At 35.4% G+C, this 18,877-nt stretch overlaps 1 long non-coding RNA gene across 1 annotated transcript in view; it reads right to left on the bottom strand.

Moving 5' to 3' along the window:
- Positions 1 to 17,615, bottom strand: part of LOC141421269 (uncharacterized) — a 56,316-nt gene extending 38,701 nt beyond the window's left edge. The window contains exons 1-2 of the long non-coding RNA XR_012445878.1: positions 17,524 to 17,615; positions 6,062 to 6,141 (exon numbers count right to left, since the gene is read on the bottom strand). This is a non-coding gene — a long non-coding RNA (uncharacterized lncRNA). The remainder of the gene's footprint in view (positions 1 to 6,061; positions 6,142 to 17,523) is intronic.
- Positions 17,616 to 18,877: the final 1,262 nt, after the last annotated feature.

The following is an 18,877-nucleotide window of genomic DNA, read 5'->3' as shown; positions in this document are numbered from 1 at the left end:
ACAGCCTGCCTAGGCAGGAAGGACCATTCTGACCTCTGATGTCAACTCTGCTCAAGCTGTCTTCCCCTAACTTTGCTTCTCTATCTGTTCAGGATAGGCACTTGTTCAGAAATGTAAATCCCCTCATTTCCTTTCTTGCCTCCACCCAGCATTCCCAAAGATTATACTTCACTGTCAGAAGCAAAAAAAAAAATAGGTCATCATCTTTAGTTTATTCAACATGGAAATACTTTTAATAGCACAAAAAGAACATAATGATTTCAAAGAATCCTTACTATCATTTCCATCTAGGTCTATCTATAAGGTGAGCTCTGAATAAGGAATGGAAACTGTTTATTTTAGCAGAAATTTGACATGTCTTTACCTTTTAAATTCCATAACACCATTGAATTTATAATGATTAAATGATAGCTAAAAGTCTTCAATGTTCAGATCATCCTGATACTACCCTGAATTACCCAGTAAGACAATTATTTATAAATTCTAAATGTTTCCATAATAATTGTACTTAGAAAATATCATCTACTACTAGAGTATTAATCAATATAGGCCTTTAATGATGTTAATTTAGGAAAATTAACAAATTGTTATTAGTTCACAACTTAATGATAAGCCAAACTCTTTGTAAATTAAATACTGTATATTTTACTTTGCTCATAACCACACACACATATGCACACACACACACATTGTCTACAGTTGTCCTAGTTCAAGAAAATATTATTGTTATTCACGAAGCAAAATTGGCCTTTCATACATAAATATTTGCTGTTCTGCCATAAGAATTAGAAGAAGGACATTAGAGAAAGGACATTTTAAAAGCAACAAATATCACCCAAAGTCACCAATCAGCTTCATATTTTCAGCTATAAAAACATAAAATAGAATCAGAAGGTCTTTCTGGCCGTCTCTGGGCAAAGGAAAGGAGTAATTGATACGCTTTGTGAATATACTTCACCAATGTCCACATAGAATGTGACAGTTCTGTGTGAACTGTGTCCTTTTAGAAATGCAGTAAATTTAAGACTTTTTATGTGATTGTGTGAGCCAGGAACATGGGAGCTCAAAAAATATGTTGAGGAGGAATTTACTTAAAATTTTAATGTCTGCTTGTTGTGCAAACCATATTTTTGTCTAGAGATGTTAGATCTATCTAAATGCAGATGAGCTAGCAATGTGTTCATAGGACAATGAAGTGAAAACTGCTCTGTTAATTTATGCATCATTTTCACATGAAGTGTAAATTATCACAATAATATGGTTATATATTTTGTTTTCCATGCAGTATACACATGTCTAAACATTTGAGACTAAATGCCAGTTATAATTTTTATAAACTATTCTTTCTCTTTCTCTCCTAGATATATAAAAATGGATTGGCAAAAGATTGAATAGAAAGATAGACCATAGATCTATCTATATTCCTCTCTTTATATTTATATCTATATGAGAAAGAGAGAGCAAGAGAGAGAGATCAGGGTCAGCAACCTTTTTCTGTAAAGGGACAGATAGATAATAATTAAGGTTTTACAGGCCATATGTTTTCTGTCATAAGTACTCAACTATTTTTGCATTATATACAAAAGTCATGAACAATATATAAATGAATCAGCACAACTGTGCTGGTACTGAAAATTGAATTTCATATAATTTTTATGTATCATGATATATGATTCTTTATCCAAATCATTTAAAAATGTAAAAACTATTATTTATTTGAGTTCTATGCTAAAGTAGCTTCAGGGCAGGTGTAGTCCATGGGTTCCCTTTATACATACATACATACATTCATATATATGTGTATACATACATATGTGTGTGACATGTATACCACATATCTTATACATGTGTGTGATCCAATGGTTATTTTTTTCCTGAAGCATTCCATACATCATTGTATGATCTTGTTCTAATCTGAAATCATCTCTAGAGTAATTAAGAACTCTACACAAGAAAATGAAAGTTAGTTTCGAAGCATAAGACATTTTAAAAGAAAATGTAATTTAGTACATGAATTGGAACACAGCCAAGGTAGAGAAAAACTCACACCTCTACTTACAAGAAAGTGCAAACCACAAATATGTCTCAGCTAAATGTTTCATTTTAAGATAACATAAGATGTATAATTAGTCAAAATAAGATCCCAGTATTTTCACAGTATTACAAACACAGCACAATATTAATTTTCACATTATATTTTATATGCAAACAAATTGAATTTGTCTTCAAAAAGTGTTGCTTTCCTCACAAAAGCTGCCTTTGATAATAAAAAAAATTGCACTAAAAACTGAAGCTTTTTTATGTGACAAATTTCAGAAATACAAAAAGAAGAAAAATACAACATTCTCCCTTAAATACATAATTTTACATATGAAACTTCTTTAAAAAATGCTGAAAGAATCTGAGTGCCTAACTCTATTAGCTTATGTAAAAGACTGAATGTGTAAATAACCAATGTCTCCTCCAAAGATTATGTTCTTTGGCATCCTGCTCACTAATACCGTATAGATAATGAAAGTATTTCTTTTTTTAATTCAATCCCAATTCCTAAACAGAAACTGGATATGTTAAGGGGCTATTGCAGATGAGTGCTATAACTTCTACTCATTATTCAAGCTTGATAGTCATATAATATACCAGTTTCTGTTTTGGTAAAGTGCTATGGGCATTTCTGTAAAGACTTAGCTGAACACTAAGCATTGCTACCTACATTCAAATCTTTTCTCTTTGCCAGTAGGGTTTTGGAATGGGTCAATTAAATGTACAATCCTCTTCTAGAATCTATCTGCCTGATATAAACATGGATATATCAGCTATTTCTGGCCTTTTATAGGCAAAGGCAAAAGTGGAGTTTCAGTCCCCCACAAAAAACTAAAAAAGAAAACACACACACACACACTAAGCTATCCAAACAAACCAAGCTATAATGTTTCATTAGTTAGTAAAGTTACAACTTTCACCTTATCAAGCAGAAACTAAGATACATGCACCTCCCAGCAAGTAAACTCAGAAGAAGAAACCCCACCTTGACCAAGAGAGTACATTCATCCTGTCAAGAATGAAATTAGCATGATACAATTCTTCAACAAGGGCCATAATAGAAGGAATAAAGAAAAATAGTAAAACTCCATTGCAAAAAAATGTATTAAGCACTATAGTAGATCTTCATCAACATTAATCACAAGAGTCTACAGTACATGTACTGTAACTGAGGAACTTCTAAGAGTGTAGCACATTGTCTGTTACCTCTGCTATGGGGGTATTACTGGCCATGATCAAGATGCCTTCTGGAGTTTTTGATCATGTTTATCATTAGCATTCCAGAATCATTCAGGGACTGCTTAAAAGGTGGTGAAGGCAGCATTACTTAAATCCCTCTTTGAATATGCATCATGCCTTCTCCACATAGGGGATTTCACCATTATCACAGCAGAAGTCAGTATCTAAGGGACTCAACCCCTTCTAGCTTGAATGAATTCTATCAGCAGAAGCATTCATGACTGTAAGGGCTTCATCTTGTCTGTCCTGCAGTGTCTGTGTCTCTCTGCCCAGGCCTTTCTCTGCCCATAAAGACCTCACTCTACCTATGGAAGGCTGGAAAAGGAATGCCTGGAAATGTCCTCAGCCAGGGACTGACAAGGAGCTGGTGGAAAGTCCCCAAGCTGCCTCACTCCTCAGTTAGGATGACTCAGAGCACATATGATGCATTGGCTCCTAGAGAACCATTTCATTGGCCTTCCCTGCTCTTCCCTTGCCTCTTCTACTTCTGAGGACCACATCCCAAATAAACTTCAAATTCTTGTCTCCAAGTCTGCTTTATTTCTTAATGAAACCAAATTAAAATAACAGTTCTCTTAAAATATCTTCTGAGATATTTTTAGCTAACAATTATTCCTCTTTTTGTCTTTTGTCTACCAAGAATACCTGTTCAAAATGAAAAAAAAAGTTTTAAATGATTTTTTCCCCTAAGAAAATTAAATGGAAGAAGTACCTGAGTATCCACCCAGTTTCCTTAGATCAGACATGCACACATCTGGGATACACAGGAAATTAAGGAAGCTAGAGTGAGTTCTGATAAAAACAGTTACGAAGTGCCCAAATCCTGTCACCATCTTTCTGCTAGCCAATACTTTGCTATTCTTAGCAGGTAAAAACTCTTTACACATAATTAGGTAGCCTAAACATTCTAACAGCCATTTATAGAAGTCTGATGAAACAGAGTATCATGGAATCAGGACATCAAACATTGGCAGAGTGAGCAGTGGCTTGTGGCTAGACATGTTGATAGAAGCTGGATATAGTCCACCACCTGGATCAGGACACACAAATTTCTAAAACTGCTACAAAGACTCTAATTCAAAGTCTAAGTAGAAGGAAGCAATGCAAGTCAACTCTCTGTATAGCTGTCCTTATCTCAACTAGCAAAAACCCTTAGTCTTTCCTATTATTGCTTAAACTCTCTCTTCAACAAAATTAGAGATAAAGGCAAAATAGTTTCTGCCTGGTAAGGAGGGGTTAGGAGGAGAGAGGGAAGGGACAAGAGGGTAAGGGAGGGAGTGGGGGGAAGGGGGAGAGAAATGACCCAAACATTGCATGCACATATAAATAAAAGAAAAAAAAAGGAGGAAAGAGAAATCAATTTTTGAGTAAATGAAAACATATACATGGAAGATACTCTTCTTCTCAGACTAGAGGGAAATGGAAATATTTATGGATGTAGAAGAACTGAGAGAGCATGCAGTCAGACAGAAGAGCACAAACAAAAGAATGAGGCAACCATAGGCATTCAGGAACCAGAATTATCATTAGGACTCAAGTAAGTGTGTAGCAGCGAAGTTTGGAAAGAAGCAAAATGGGAAATATTGGAAAGAACCAAATGTGGAGACATAAGCAGCTGAGATTTTTATCCTGCAGGCAATGGAGCAATATCATGTACATTGTCTCGAAGAGTTTCAATAAGAAACTACAACATAAAATAAGTGTTAGAGCAGCCCTGTAATATGCTGCAGAATACCTGAGACTGGGCAATTTATAATAAATAGACATTTCTTTTGCTCCTGATTCAGGATGCTAGGAAGTCCAAGATCAAACAGTCACATTTGACAATGGCCTTCTTGATGTATCATAGTATGGCAAAAGGAACCACAGCGTGTGAGAGAGAACTAGAGATAACAAGATGCACCCACAAATATTTATGTATCTATTTAAAAACAAAGGCTGGAGGTGAAAGATGGTGAGAACAGAACAGACAAAGAAGAGAAAGAATGAATTGTGTTCTTGTCAAATATGCGGCAGCCTGGCAAACCTGTCTCACTGGTCTCTTCTCCTTCTCATGATCCACCTGTCATTACTCTGTACCACCCCACCTCCATCCCTAACTGAGAAACACATTTCTAAAAATCCTTTGCTCTGAAGAGGAATATCCATCCACAGGAAAGAAGAGGAAATCACAGATATAAAGTTGATAATGTTATTTTTCCTGCCTGCTGTCAGCTTTAAAAGCTTGTGTGTGTGTTTAATTAGTAGATATTGCAGTACATCGTCCTGTGCAACCATTTCTGGGCCTACTGCCTCTAGTAGGATTGAGCCTGGGACATAAATGAAGATCTTTATATTCCCAAGCTCTGAATCTGTCACTAATCATTTTAAATAACATACATGACATTAGAATGTGCATGATGATTTCAGTCTGATTTTACATCTTACTTAAACTGCCACATAGTCCAGCAATTACAGTAAATCAGATTCGATACCAAACTCTTTTCCCTTTTCAACCAGCAAAAGGAAATGTCTTCCCCACCCTGAATATCACATATGTCTAGAATGACCTGCCAGGAATAATGTCATCAAAAGTGAACGGCTCTCACCAGAAAACATACAAAGTGAATTTTAGCCAATGGCATTACCTCAGGATAAAAATATTAGGACATAAAAGTAGCTTCTCAGTGGTTGTAAAAGAGAATATGGAAGAGATATTTACACCCAGCATCTATTTCTCCATATCCTTCATCATCTCTCTTACTGCCAGTTTAATTGTCAACCTGTCTCTTGAGTTTCATACCTTTTCCAAGTGTGTTTTCCCCTCTGCCTTATCTCTTCAAAGCCATCAGTCACACAGCAGATTTGTAATGAACTTGCTCTCTGCCAAAGCAAAAGAAAAAAAAAGTGACATCATTTTCAAAAAAAGGGGGAGATCAGCACTTTAATCTCACTGAGCTAGAAAAAGGAACAAAGGAAATGCCTGGCACAACTAAAAGGGGGAAAAGACAGGGATGGAGCACATTCTTTCTTTGCTTCTCCGTGCTTTGTACATTGTGCTTTAGAAATTTGGAATCCATTTGTTTTCTATTCTCCTTGTATCCTGCTGGCCATGCAAGGTCTTGTCTGGAATAATTACCGAAAAGGGGGCATGACATTCTCACTCCCCACTTTTCTGAATCTGTTGGGATGGTACAAGCATAGAATATTTCAAGATTTAGTATAGAGTTTTGACATGCATGTAGCATTTCAAAATATAAACATGAAGTAGCTAGTTCATGAATCTGGCCAGGCAGGTTTGTTTTACTGTTTTTACATTAAATCCTAAACCAGAATGAGAAGAGATGACTGTGGCAGAAAAAAAGAGCAAGCATTTTTTAAGTCAATGAGAATCCCATCAGAATAAATTATAGACATGTGAATCAAAAGTAATATGGAAATCAACACTGAAGGCTCAGAGACTGAGATATTAAAACAGATGTTTACAATAACTTGGGATATGTAATCAGAATTATTTTATACAAAGCATAATCCTCCAAGATAATCAAGTTGAAAAGAAATGTGAGCTCTTTCCAGTTACTTTGGAGCCATGTGCAGAAGATTGTCAAACATGTACCATTTGTCAGAGAAATGTGATAAATCACCCTAGATAAATCCAGAGCAAACACTTTCTTTATAAAGTGAAGTTGGTGTAGAATTAGACACGTGTGTTGGGCATGAACTTCCCAGGCCACAAGCTCAGGTGTGCCAAGAATGTAAATTTGTTCATGTTTTTGTTACTTATTTTCTGTCTGAAATCTTCACATTTTTGCTGCTGTTGCTATTAAAGATCCTAAATTTAAGTCAATTCTGGGTAAATTTAATTGACCAAAAATTTTCCCCTTGTTTCTGTATCCCTGTATTGAAACACTATTGGTCCATTTTGTTATGTTATAATAGAATACCTGAGACTGGGTAATGTATAATAAATGGAAACTTCTTTTGTTCATGATTCAGGATGCTAGGAAGTCCAAGATCAACCAGTCACACTTGACAATGGCCTTCTTGCTGTATTATAGTATAAAAGGAACCACAATGTGAGAGAGAGAGCTAAAGGGAACAAGAGAGGGGTTTTACTTGCCTATGTAACAAACCCATTCTGGAAACAATGACAGTAATCCATTCATGAGGGTTTAATCACCTCTCAAAGGCCCCACCTTTTAACAATGTTGTATGGGAAATTAAGTTTCCAACACATGAATTTGGGGGAACAGATTTGAAACAGAATGATATAAATTCTATGGATTTTTCACAGTTTTCCATCCTGGACATAGTTCTGCCTATCTAACCCATATCTACTCAGATGTGTACCATCCCAACTGGTTTCCTCTTCTTTTACACAAGCAAGGCTCCTAATTTCTTATGGTGTCAGTTTGTCATTTCAGAGGTTATCCTGAATCACTAGCATCACTAGTACAAAACACCTTCATCTGAGTCTCTCACATTCCATTCAAAAAAGCAGGCACTGGTCCATAAATGTCTGTTGGCTCTAGGTCCTAACCAGAAATCTAACATGGGAGAGAATATAATAGGGCTCAGAACTCTTTCTCAGATATCGCCACAAAAATCTCACTAAATTATTCTACTTAATGACTCTCCTCTTCTGACCTAGATAGATTTTGTCTCATCTGTGATATGAAAAACAGAAAGTTTACTTGTACTTTTTTACATTAAAGCCATTTCATTATACTATGGTTTGGTGACAGGGCTCAAATCTTCAAGTATTCAAGGAAAAGAAAAATGTTCTTAACAATTTCCATTAAAATAAATTTTAGGGTCCATTTGAAAATCAGAAAACTAAATTTTAAACATTTGTTCTTTTACTATTTCTAACAAACCTCTCTCTCTCTCTCTTTTCTCTCTCTCTCTCTCTTCTCTCTTTCTGTCTCTCTCTCTCTCTGTCTCTCTGCCAGGAAATTTCAGGAAAACATCATAGTTAAATATTGAAAGTTGCTATTTCTTCCTCCTATAACTTCCTGCCCTACCAAAAAAAGAAGTGTGATTCTTGACTGGTTATCTTGCCATCCTCCTAGAAAGAGGGAAGTTGGCACTTGTCTTTAATTGCTTTAATCTACTTCTCCAGAATGGTAAATTCTATATCCAGCAGAATGAAGTATATATCCAATCTAGAAAACTATATGCCAAGATATTCCAGGACTCAGAAGATAGATCCATATGTATAACCAGAATCTATCCATTGGCTGAGTACCATCCCATGGACAGACTCCATTGCAGAAAGGCTTTGTACAGACAGGGTCCAACTGAAGCTCTCACAGCCTCTCAGGGATTTGCACTAAGAGCTACTAAAGTTAAACTGTAGTTAGTAGTAGGCACTTCAATTAAAAGATCATGTGGCATCAGGCCAAGTGGACCCAATATGAGTAGATAGAACATATGGTTACAGCTGCTGTTGAGCAGAGGAAGTGGAAATAGAGAAAGGCATAGAGCAAGAGAAAACAAATGCCAAAAAGCACATTAAAAAAAAGGCTGACTGAAAATTAGCAGTGAGAGGCTGAATATTGACCACTATATTCACTACTGCATCTTCTTACTTTCTGCCTCTGTTCCTTCCCTTATTTTTCTCCATAGATTCTATCAACCATCAACAGCTAATAGATTAAACTTTTTATCTATTTGCTATTTGTTCTTATGTACAGATTACACACAAGATCAAGAATCTATAAGAGAAGTGATTATATTGCCTCATGTTAACTTGTATGTCCTTAGCTACTAAGGCAGGGATATGATAGAAATTTTAATAAATATTTGGTGGAGAAAAAAATAAAAGAGGATGAGGGAAGAAAGGAATGAAGGAAGAAGGGAAGAGGGAAATACAAGAAGGGGAATAAGAAAATGATGAAAATTTCTTGGTTAATTTCCCTGAATCAAGAGATCTTGTGGTACTTCCTGCACCTGGGCTCCATAATATACCTCTGTGTTTTGTGTTTTTTTTTCCAAATTTGACTTGCGTTATTCTAAGTGGGTTTCTCTTCCCTGTAGCCAAATTAACCCTCGCCACGGCAGGTATAATGAGTGACCCTAGTGGGTTTGCAGACCCTTTTCTTTATTTCAGGTAATTAGAATACCAACCTGTCTCAATTTAAATAATATTTAAACTTTATATGAAAGATAACCACATGGTGGCCATGAGCTTGTTGCAAGAGCATGGCCAAGAATGGTTGTCCAAGTAACAAGGGGAGAGAGTGAAAAAAAGAATAGAAATGGAAAAACATGCATCATTACATCCACATTCACAAGGGTAGAACATTTAGAGGCTGATAAGGCTATCCATCTTTCCTTATTCAATGCCACAGCATTGAGAGAAGTAGAAAGTCATTAATGGTTCCAAATGTCAGTGACTATATTACCAGGACACTTGCTAAAAACAGAGATGCTAAAGCCCAAGTCTTCCAAACTCAAATTTCTGTAGGTGTATGTTGGGGACTGGAAATCTGAATTGTTTTTTTTAATATACCATATACAAGTAGCAGTGGAACTCTTGATACACATTGAGAATAAGAAACTCTACTGTAATTTGTATATCTTGGAGTACTGTTATCTTCACAAGTATAACAATGGCCTCCACTTTTGATTTCCATTTGTCTCTGACTCCCACATGCCTTCAGAAACTAAAAGACAGAATTTAACAGTGGGATTTCCTACTGAGATCCCAATACAAAACACATAAGTAAATAGAGTAGATAAAATGCAAAAGGTGGATTTAAAAAATAATTACTTCAAGGTTGAGTTTTTGCATATAGAGAATTTGCCTTTAAACATGCATGGGTAAGCATATAACTTAATTGACTTGCTTGTCACCACTTGGAACATCAAACATGGGGATATCACCTTGAGCCACAACCTTCTCTAATGCATCTCCACAAATTTGTTATTAGTTTATTGTCTGAACTTCTACTACCAGTTAGTGCTTTGGTACACTTTCATAAAACTAACTAGCCTCCTGCTCTCAGTTCTTTAATCCCTTTCTTCAGATAAATTACACTCTTGGAGAAGCTGCAGAACATTCCTGAGGATAAGATATAGTAATGAATTAATGTAAACTCTGGACCTTAATGACCTGTTTGCTTTAGAGCCAATAAGACAGGTCATAACTTGAGAGTTGTAAACCCACTAAGACCAAAACAAATCTTTATAATCCTATCCAAAAAGCTCCCTGAATCTGTTGTTTGACCCTAAGAATAACCTGCTGACTTATGTAGCCTGGATAGTTACAACCTGGATTCCTATGCTTGGATGCACTCAACTCCCACACCATCACAGCTGCCTCATTCTTGCTTCACTTTCTTAAAATAATACCTGTTGCAATGAAAGAGTTAATTCTGCCTTTAGAAACTCCTCTGTGAGTTGAGGCAGATGTAGTTGATTGTTGCTAGCCTATCTGGTGGAAAATTTTGTATTGGGTTTCTAGATAGAGTTACATAGAGCAAGATCAAATAAAGAAGTACCTCCCACTCATAGAGTTAGAAAATATATAGCCTTTTGCACAATGTACAGAGGAGAATTCATGGACTGCTGTGTATTTTTGTGTTCTGAAAATACAGAGCGTTTCATGTAGAGACTTGAGAAGATGGAAGACTCAGTTAAGGCCAACCCATAAAAACAGAAGCCTAAGTGAATTCATCTTGTAATTTGTTTTATTATCTCAGGATTTATAGAAAGCAGTTCTACCTAATGCACAAATCTTTTTCAGTTTTGTTCTCTTCTCTTATTTTTCCTCCTCTGTTCTAAACTTTCAATGATAGGTAGTCTTAGTGCTGAATTAAGACTTGGCAAAGTCAAGTCCTATATATTTCACAGGTCCTACAGATATAATACTCTCACAAATGAGCACCACACATTTGTCTAAGATTAAAAATCATAAAAGAAGCAAAGCACACTCACAAATAAACTCAAAAGTGCAGATGAACACATATGGACAGAGACCTGGAGACAAACACATACACACACAGATGCACAGAGAATACTGTCATATTTGAATGTGACATAATTTTGGATACACTTCTTCTAGGCCTCAACAAATTCCTATACCACAATGTTTATTTATTCTAACAGGACACAAAACCAAGGTAAGATTTGTTTTATAATAAAAGGTAAGACCAATCTATCAAGCTTCAATATCACTCAGTAACAAATATGCCATCCTAGCATACTTAGTGGACAATAATATTTTCACTGATATTTGCACTTAAAATGTGGCTTTAAAACTATTCCTTATTTATTTAGTAACTACTGAGAACCTAATACATTCTAGGCACTATTCTAAGCTTTTGGGATAGAGATTATATTCTAGGAAATCATGTCATTTTGAGAACCACAACAATTCTACTACACAGTTTCTTTGGGGAGAAAAATGACTTACACATGGTTGTTTTAATTCAAATGTTATGTGAGTTCTAGTAGAGTATGCTACTTAGCTAATAAAAATCTAACCAGTATAAAAAAGAAAGACACAATTGCATGAATGTCAGTGGATGCCTTAATTTCTATGAGGAAACATGTAAATATAATATACTAGTAAGTTAGCATATAGGTACATGGTATAGGAGGTTTTCCCACTAATTTAACTAGTAAGCAAAACATCCCAAGAAGGTACTCACTAAGAAGCCAAATAACGGTAACTCTTTATACTACTTATAAAAGTATAAAATGTTTTTTTTCCTATACTTGCCGAGAAGTTGTAATTAATTTTGTTTGGCTCTACTTTATATTAAAACTGGGATATCATATAAGAAGGGATTTCTGCTTCCCACTAAAATTGTATATTGGTTAGACTCCACCTGAGTACAAATATGTTTTTAACCAAGGTAATTGATATCATAGCTTTCATTTCCTTTAATAAGCATTGATATTTTCCACTAGATTTAGTGTTAAACAGTTTTCAGATACTTATCAAATTGGATTCCCATCTCAAAATGATCAAGTTAAGTGGCAATATCCAATCTACACCTAATATATTTTTAACCAAAATACATGAAGAATCAACTTCCATCTTATATGTGGCTCAGCTTGAGAGACATACTGGTTTCTTTTCTAGCTATTTCTAAAGTAAGCTATTCAGGCATGAATATATACATAAACATATATATATATATATATATATACACACACACATATATATTCAGTGCAGTAGCTACAGTAGTTCTAAATTTTTATAGCATTCGATATCCTTTTAAGTCTATGAAAACTGAAGCCCGTCTGATTGTGTTAAGAATGGTCATTCTCAGCCTGGGTGAATTGTGGCTCCCTTTCTCTTCCCTAAGATTTTCCAAAACCTTCTATGTTTTTAATGGTAATCCTGGAATCATTGCTTTGATTACAGCTTTCACATCAGTATTAAGTCTTTAGTTTATAACAAACAGGACTTAAAACAAGAATATGTTTAATACTAATAAATCTGTGAGTACAGATTAAATGTAGGTGTGGAGTGATGGGGAAGGGGAGAAATGTTCCAAACAATGTGCAAATGAAAGCAGGAAACTTAACAGAGAGGGACTCAAATCACCAAAATTGCATGTTAAAGTTTAAATTTAAGGTTCGCCTGGAGGTGGTGGAGCAGGGTGGGACAGGGAGGTGACCCAAATAATATATACACATGTAAGTAAATGTAAAAATGATAAAATTTTTAAAAAGGAAAAATAAGTAAAAGTAAAATGCCTTCTAGAAAAATGTATCTTCACTTTTCTTTTTTTATAATGTAAATTTCCTAGCATAAAGTAATTGTCCAAAGGAGTTTCATTGTGACATTTTCATACAAGCACATAATGTAATTTGATCACATTCACCTTCTCTGTACTCACTTATCTGCACCTCCCCCACTTCCCTCAACTGTTTTTAGCAATTTTAATGTATTTTGTCATGCTATTTTTATACATGAATATAATGTACCTCTGTCATAATTACCTCATCATCCTTTCCTTTCCCTTTCCCCATTCTCTCTGGGTTACTCCAACAGTCCACAATCAAAGAGCTGCAACAGATAAAGTGGGAGGATTGTGAGGACAACACCAGTTGTCCCCGCTTTGCTGGTAATGGTTCAAGAGGGACTCAGAGAAAGAACCCAGTGGAATTGGGACCTATACTAGCTGGCTTTGAAAATGCTAAGGAGGCTGGAAGGCACTGTTCATAGGATGTAAACAAACTGTAGACTGGGAACAATGTATCTCTTGGAGCCTTCTATTGACACCAGTGAAGAAAGCAATTTCAAGGGTGACCCAGAAAGAACACATTGAAACTGTCCCTTCCTCCTCCTGTCCTCCATTTTCTCCATGGTCTTCCTTATTGTTGTGTCTATCCTACACCTGTCCCACTATTGTATTTTGGAAGGATATAACTTGTTTGATTTCATAGGTTCATAGCTGAAAAAAAATAAATAAATAAGGATAAATAATCAAATCTTGAGTCTCACTCATAGCTTATTTACATAATATTTAGATAAGATTTTGAACTTCACTTGTAAAGTTGAGAGTAGAAAAAGACAATGAACTTTGGGGTTTATTGGAATGTAATGAATGCAATTTGCATGTGAGAAGGATATAGATTTTGGAGAGTTAGGGATGAAATGGGTGGTCTGAATGTTCCAGCCCCCCAAAAAGCCCATGTTAAAACTTAATCTCCAATGTTATATCATTAAGGGTAGTAGTTTTAGGACTTGATTAAGCCATGAGAGAGGAGACATCACAAATGGGATCAATAGCCTTATAAAAGAGGGTCAGGGGAGCTGTTTGTTCCTATTTCTCTTCCATCGCTTCTGTACTATGAGGATCCAGTATTAATCTCTTCCCTCCAAGCAGGTGAGGACACAGCAAAAGGACATGGTATGAGTCCTAGCCCCTTATCTGACACTGAATCTGCTTATGCCTCAGTCTTGAATTTCCCAGCCTTCAGAACTGTGAAGAATAAATTCTGATATTTATAAACCCTTCAGTCAAAGGATTCTGTTATAATAACAGGAACATACTGACAGTGTGTTTTATCTTCTTTCGAGATTAAAACAAAACAGGTCTTCAAGTGCTAGCAATATAAGAAAATACAAGGAATAATCAGAGAAACAATCTAGCTGGTGTATAAATAATATAAAATATAAATGAGAATGTTTACAGAATACAATTAAGAATAGGACATAAAGGTTAAGTCACCTTACCCATGCTTAGTTCCAAAATGTTCTACTAACTAATTGAACAGTATTAGACCAGTTGTTACACTACTTCAAACCACAGGTTCTTCATATATGAGAGGAATAATAAGAGTCCTAGCTGGGGGACCATGGCTCACACCTATAAATCTAGCTACTTAAGAGGCAGCGACCAGGAAGATCACAATTTGAACCCACCCCTGGCAAATAGTTCTGCAAGACCTTATCTCGAAAAAACCCATCACAAAAAAGGGTTGGTGGGGTGATTCAAGGTGTAAGCCTTGAGTTCAAGCCCCACTGTCACAAAAAAATAAGTAAATAAATAAATAAAAATCCTGTCTGTCAAGGGTGTGAGCCTTTGATAGGGTAAGACACAAATAGCATTTAGCACAGTACTTTGAAAACCAATGTTACCTCTCGTTAGTTGCAATAGATGGGTTTACCTAAAGTGTCACATCTTATTTTGCTCATTAAGAAAAATGCTGGTGGGGAAAGCCTAATTACTTTTTTGTTAATATTGGCATCCTTAGAAACAGATGGCTATGAAGATTTTCTAACAAGGAAAATATGATGGAATTGTGTCTTGTACCTCTTATGTTATAGTGGGAAGTGAGAACACAAACGAGTCACATTATGTGATGCTCTCCTAGGCATAGACTGAGTTAACTATTCTCATCGATGTACCCTGAAGACCATAACATCTCTATAATAGACCCTCTTCAACACTGTTTTAAAAGTGCCTATACTTGATATAGGGTTACAGAGTGAATAATTTTATAAGAATCTCCTAGCATTTCTTGTCTTCAATCACATTTTATAAATTCAAAATAGAGCTCCCCCCTCCTTGTTACCCACTCTTACAAACTGGAATATGTTCAACCTAGGTTTGTTTTTGGAAAGTTTGTTTTTAACTTTTATTTTAACTTCTCCTGTCATTAGGCTATCATTATTACTTTAGTGTCTAAGTCACTTTTTGTAGCAAATAAGAGAATGACAAACTATTTAGATAAACACTAATGTCATGTAATGTTCTTGCATGACAGGAAACTGGTAGTCAGTGTTCCCAGGATTGGCTTAGTGATGTCATCATGAACTGATAGCTTCTAGGTGTCTTTCCTGTTCTCCTCAGCATGTGTCATTCTATATAAAAGTCTATATGGACTGTACTTAGCACATGCTAGCCCATCAATATTCTTGAACGTTTTTGAATCATGTAATCTGAGAAATAGAAATTGAATCTGAGAAAGAATTGAGTAAGAAATGAACAAGTAGATATTAAGTCTAGTCTTTCTACTCAAATAAAACAGTAGAATGACGTGGATAAGGCCCTTTACCCTGTCCAGGTCTCTAGTTGCTCATCTGTTCAATATGTACAAATGCTTACAAATCATCAATAAATATCTCACTTGACACTTATCACATTGCTAATAGTTAACAAATGAACAGAATGTAGACATGGTGAATGTATGAAGAAATATGTAGATATATGTGAATATGACTGACAGTTGCAGTAAGTTTAAATTGATGACATTTCAAAAAGGTGACTCAGGTAGGGCATTTTCCTTTTCTGTATACTAATGGGACCTGGCTAATCCAGGCATGCCTATTTATGAATAAGCCTTGGTGTTGACTCCGTCTCCAGTTCACCTAAATCTGTCTGAAATGTAGACTCAGACAACTGAGTCACTTTCTAACAATTGCCAGAGTCAGACAATCTCCCTGCCTGGTCATTCTCTTTTTTACTTTTCAAACACCATCATAAAGGATAAGCATTACTTTCCATCTATGGTGTCATCAATACTGATTCCACATGCTAGAAAGGTAGTAGTCTCTTGGAATAGGTAACTTTAAGGTGGAAACTGGGTAAAGGTGTTGAAAGGCACAGGAGACCCAAAGCTCATCAACCACAACAGTAAAAGTTCAGACTTACTGTAGAGCTGGTTGTCATTTACACATGAGCCAAAGAGACCATCTATGACTCCACAATATGGAACCAAACCACACATGGCCAGAATCACACAAATATTTCCTCTCATTTTCCCACACATAATTCCTCCCCTATGCCCTACTCATCTTTTCTTGGAGACAAATTGGGTTTACTTTTTACAGGAATCAGCCAGGAAACTTATCTGCCCAAAAATATGCTGGCTGGTGGTCTTTCTAGTACTACTTGTCTGCTACTTACTTGGGTCTGTCAGATCTAGAAAAGGAAGAAAGAACACAGGGCCCATATTGAAAGAGCTAGGCTGTAAGAACTGTTCAAAACCAGCAGCCAAAAATAATGCTCAAGCATTGTACTTGCATTAATAATATTTCTGTGTAGTAATATTCTTCCATTACAGCTACTCTATCCATCTGAGTATCTTAACTTTGCCTTTGTAATGTTGACCAAAAGGTATTGTTTTAATAATGCTCTTCTTCAGTACTTAAGAAAACATAACCACCTAGGGACTTCCTACAGCTTATAGTGAATGCATTATCCAATTTACCTGAAGAACTAGTGGTGCTAAGATGCCATTAAGGCCCTAGATCACTTAGTTTATTAATAATAGCATTTAAAATAAAAATAAAATCTTCAGTTATATCAAATAAACTAAAATAATTGTTTCATCTGAGGTTTTACACAAGTCTATAAGGATTTGGGAAATTGTTTTGAATATTGGCAGGCTTGGAAGCAAAGTGGAAGTTTTCTAAAGAACATTGTTCTAAGGCATTAGCAATAATTCAGTACTTATAGACGTTCAGAAAATTAGCTTGCTGTTCATTTTATGTGATAAGTGGCTAATAGTTTATGAAATAACCAGTTGGCATCATAGCTAATCTGGCTCTGGACAGTTGTCCTTAAAAGCAGAGAATCTAAGCATGGAAGTTAAGTTTTCACTGACAAATGAGCTCTTCTGCATGATGTAAAAGTAGCCAATATCACTTTCTGGATATAGATATTTCAGTCTCATTGAAAATAACTTAATTATACAATTTTTATTTATTATAATTGAAGTTGAAATTTAGTTTGTTAGGATGAGAGCTTATTACATTGTTCTACTATTTTAAGATCATAGGAATTTCACACTTACCTAAATGAAGGACTGATGTGTGGTGTGAGAACCATTCCACTGAAGGCAAAGCCTTTCCAACAACATTCTTGACGTGCTTGAGGCTGACAGCATGCCCGGGCAAATGTTCCACTGTTCCCTATTCCCTTTAGTTTTGGAATCCTTACTTTCTGGTGCCAAGTAGTAGTCAAACTTCCCACAACATTAGAAAATCAAATCAAATCCATAGACAATACCACGGAAGTTTCTGTTAATACAGGGCTGGAGGATGCAAAACATATTAATGAAAGCCACTCTAAACAGGGACCAAATTTACTTATTTAAATTAGGAATCAGTGGGATGCAAGAAATAATTTGATCCAGGATTTACACCAAAAGATTCAAGTCTAGATTTTTAGAATATACCTTAGTGATTTTCTTCCTTTTATGAATTGAATTATGTCTCCCTACAATAATCCCAAATGTGACATATTTGGAGACAAGACCTTAAGGAATGTAATTAGGATCAAATGAGATCATAAAGGTAGGCCCCTACTCTAATAGGACTGGTAGTGTTCTTGTAAGAAGAGGAGGAGACACAGTAGTATGAATGTACAGAGAAAAGGTCATGTAAGGACACAGCAAGAAGGTCAAGAAGGTGGCCACCAAAATACCAGGAACGGATCCTCATCAGACCCAGGCTTGTTAGACATTGATCATGGACTTTCAGCCTGCAGAACTATGAGACACTAAGTTTCTTTGTTGAAACTACTCATTCTGTATTTGTGTTACAGTGGCCTGATTAGACTGACAAATATATGTACTCACAGAAAATGATCTGATACATTAAAAAGAGACATCTGTCATTTTAAAAATTCTTGTTCATTTGCAAAACCACTTTTCCTGAAGCTGAATAATACCAGTAGCAGCAATATGTTGAAATATTTTTCTTGATAAGTACTATCCTAAATGTATTTTTATAAATAAAAATTACTTCTGCTTTACAAATAAGAAAAGAAGTTAAAGCCAGTATAAGAAATTAATCCAAAATACCCTGAATGTGGTAACTAGTAAAGTAAGTTAGAAAATAACATGTTTATAAATCCTATTATTTTCTGGGGAAAAGTATTTCTTTAACAAATGTAAAAATGTGAACTTTTCACAATATAATAAAGGCTTTGGGGTCATAATTTATTTTACAACACACTGGAGGGCTCAGAAAAAGAGATGAAAGGACATTCCTAGGAAGATTGCCATGCTGAATTATATCCATCCATTTTGTCTAAACATAGCAGAAATTATTTGTATTTGAAAACAATTGTAGTATTATAATAAAGAATTATTTTCATAAGTCTTTAATGAAAATAATCACTTTTTTTGTTTATTTGCTGGTTTT

The sequence above is a fragment of the Castor canadensis genome, chromosome 3 (genome assembly GCF_047511655.1).
Source record: "Castor canadensis chromosome 3, mCasCan1.hap1v2, whole genome shotgun sequence".
NCBI lineage: Eukaryota > Metazoa > Chordata > Mammalia > Rodentia > Castoridae > Castor > Castor canadensis.
The sequence above is the reverse complement of the archived record's forward strand: the minus strand, read 5'-3'. Positions and strand labels throughout refer to the sequence as shown.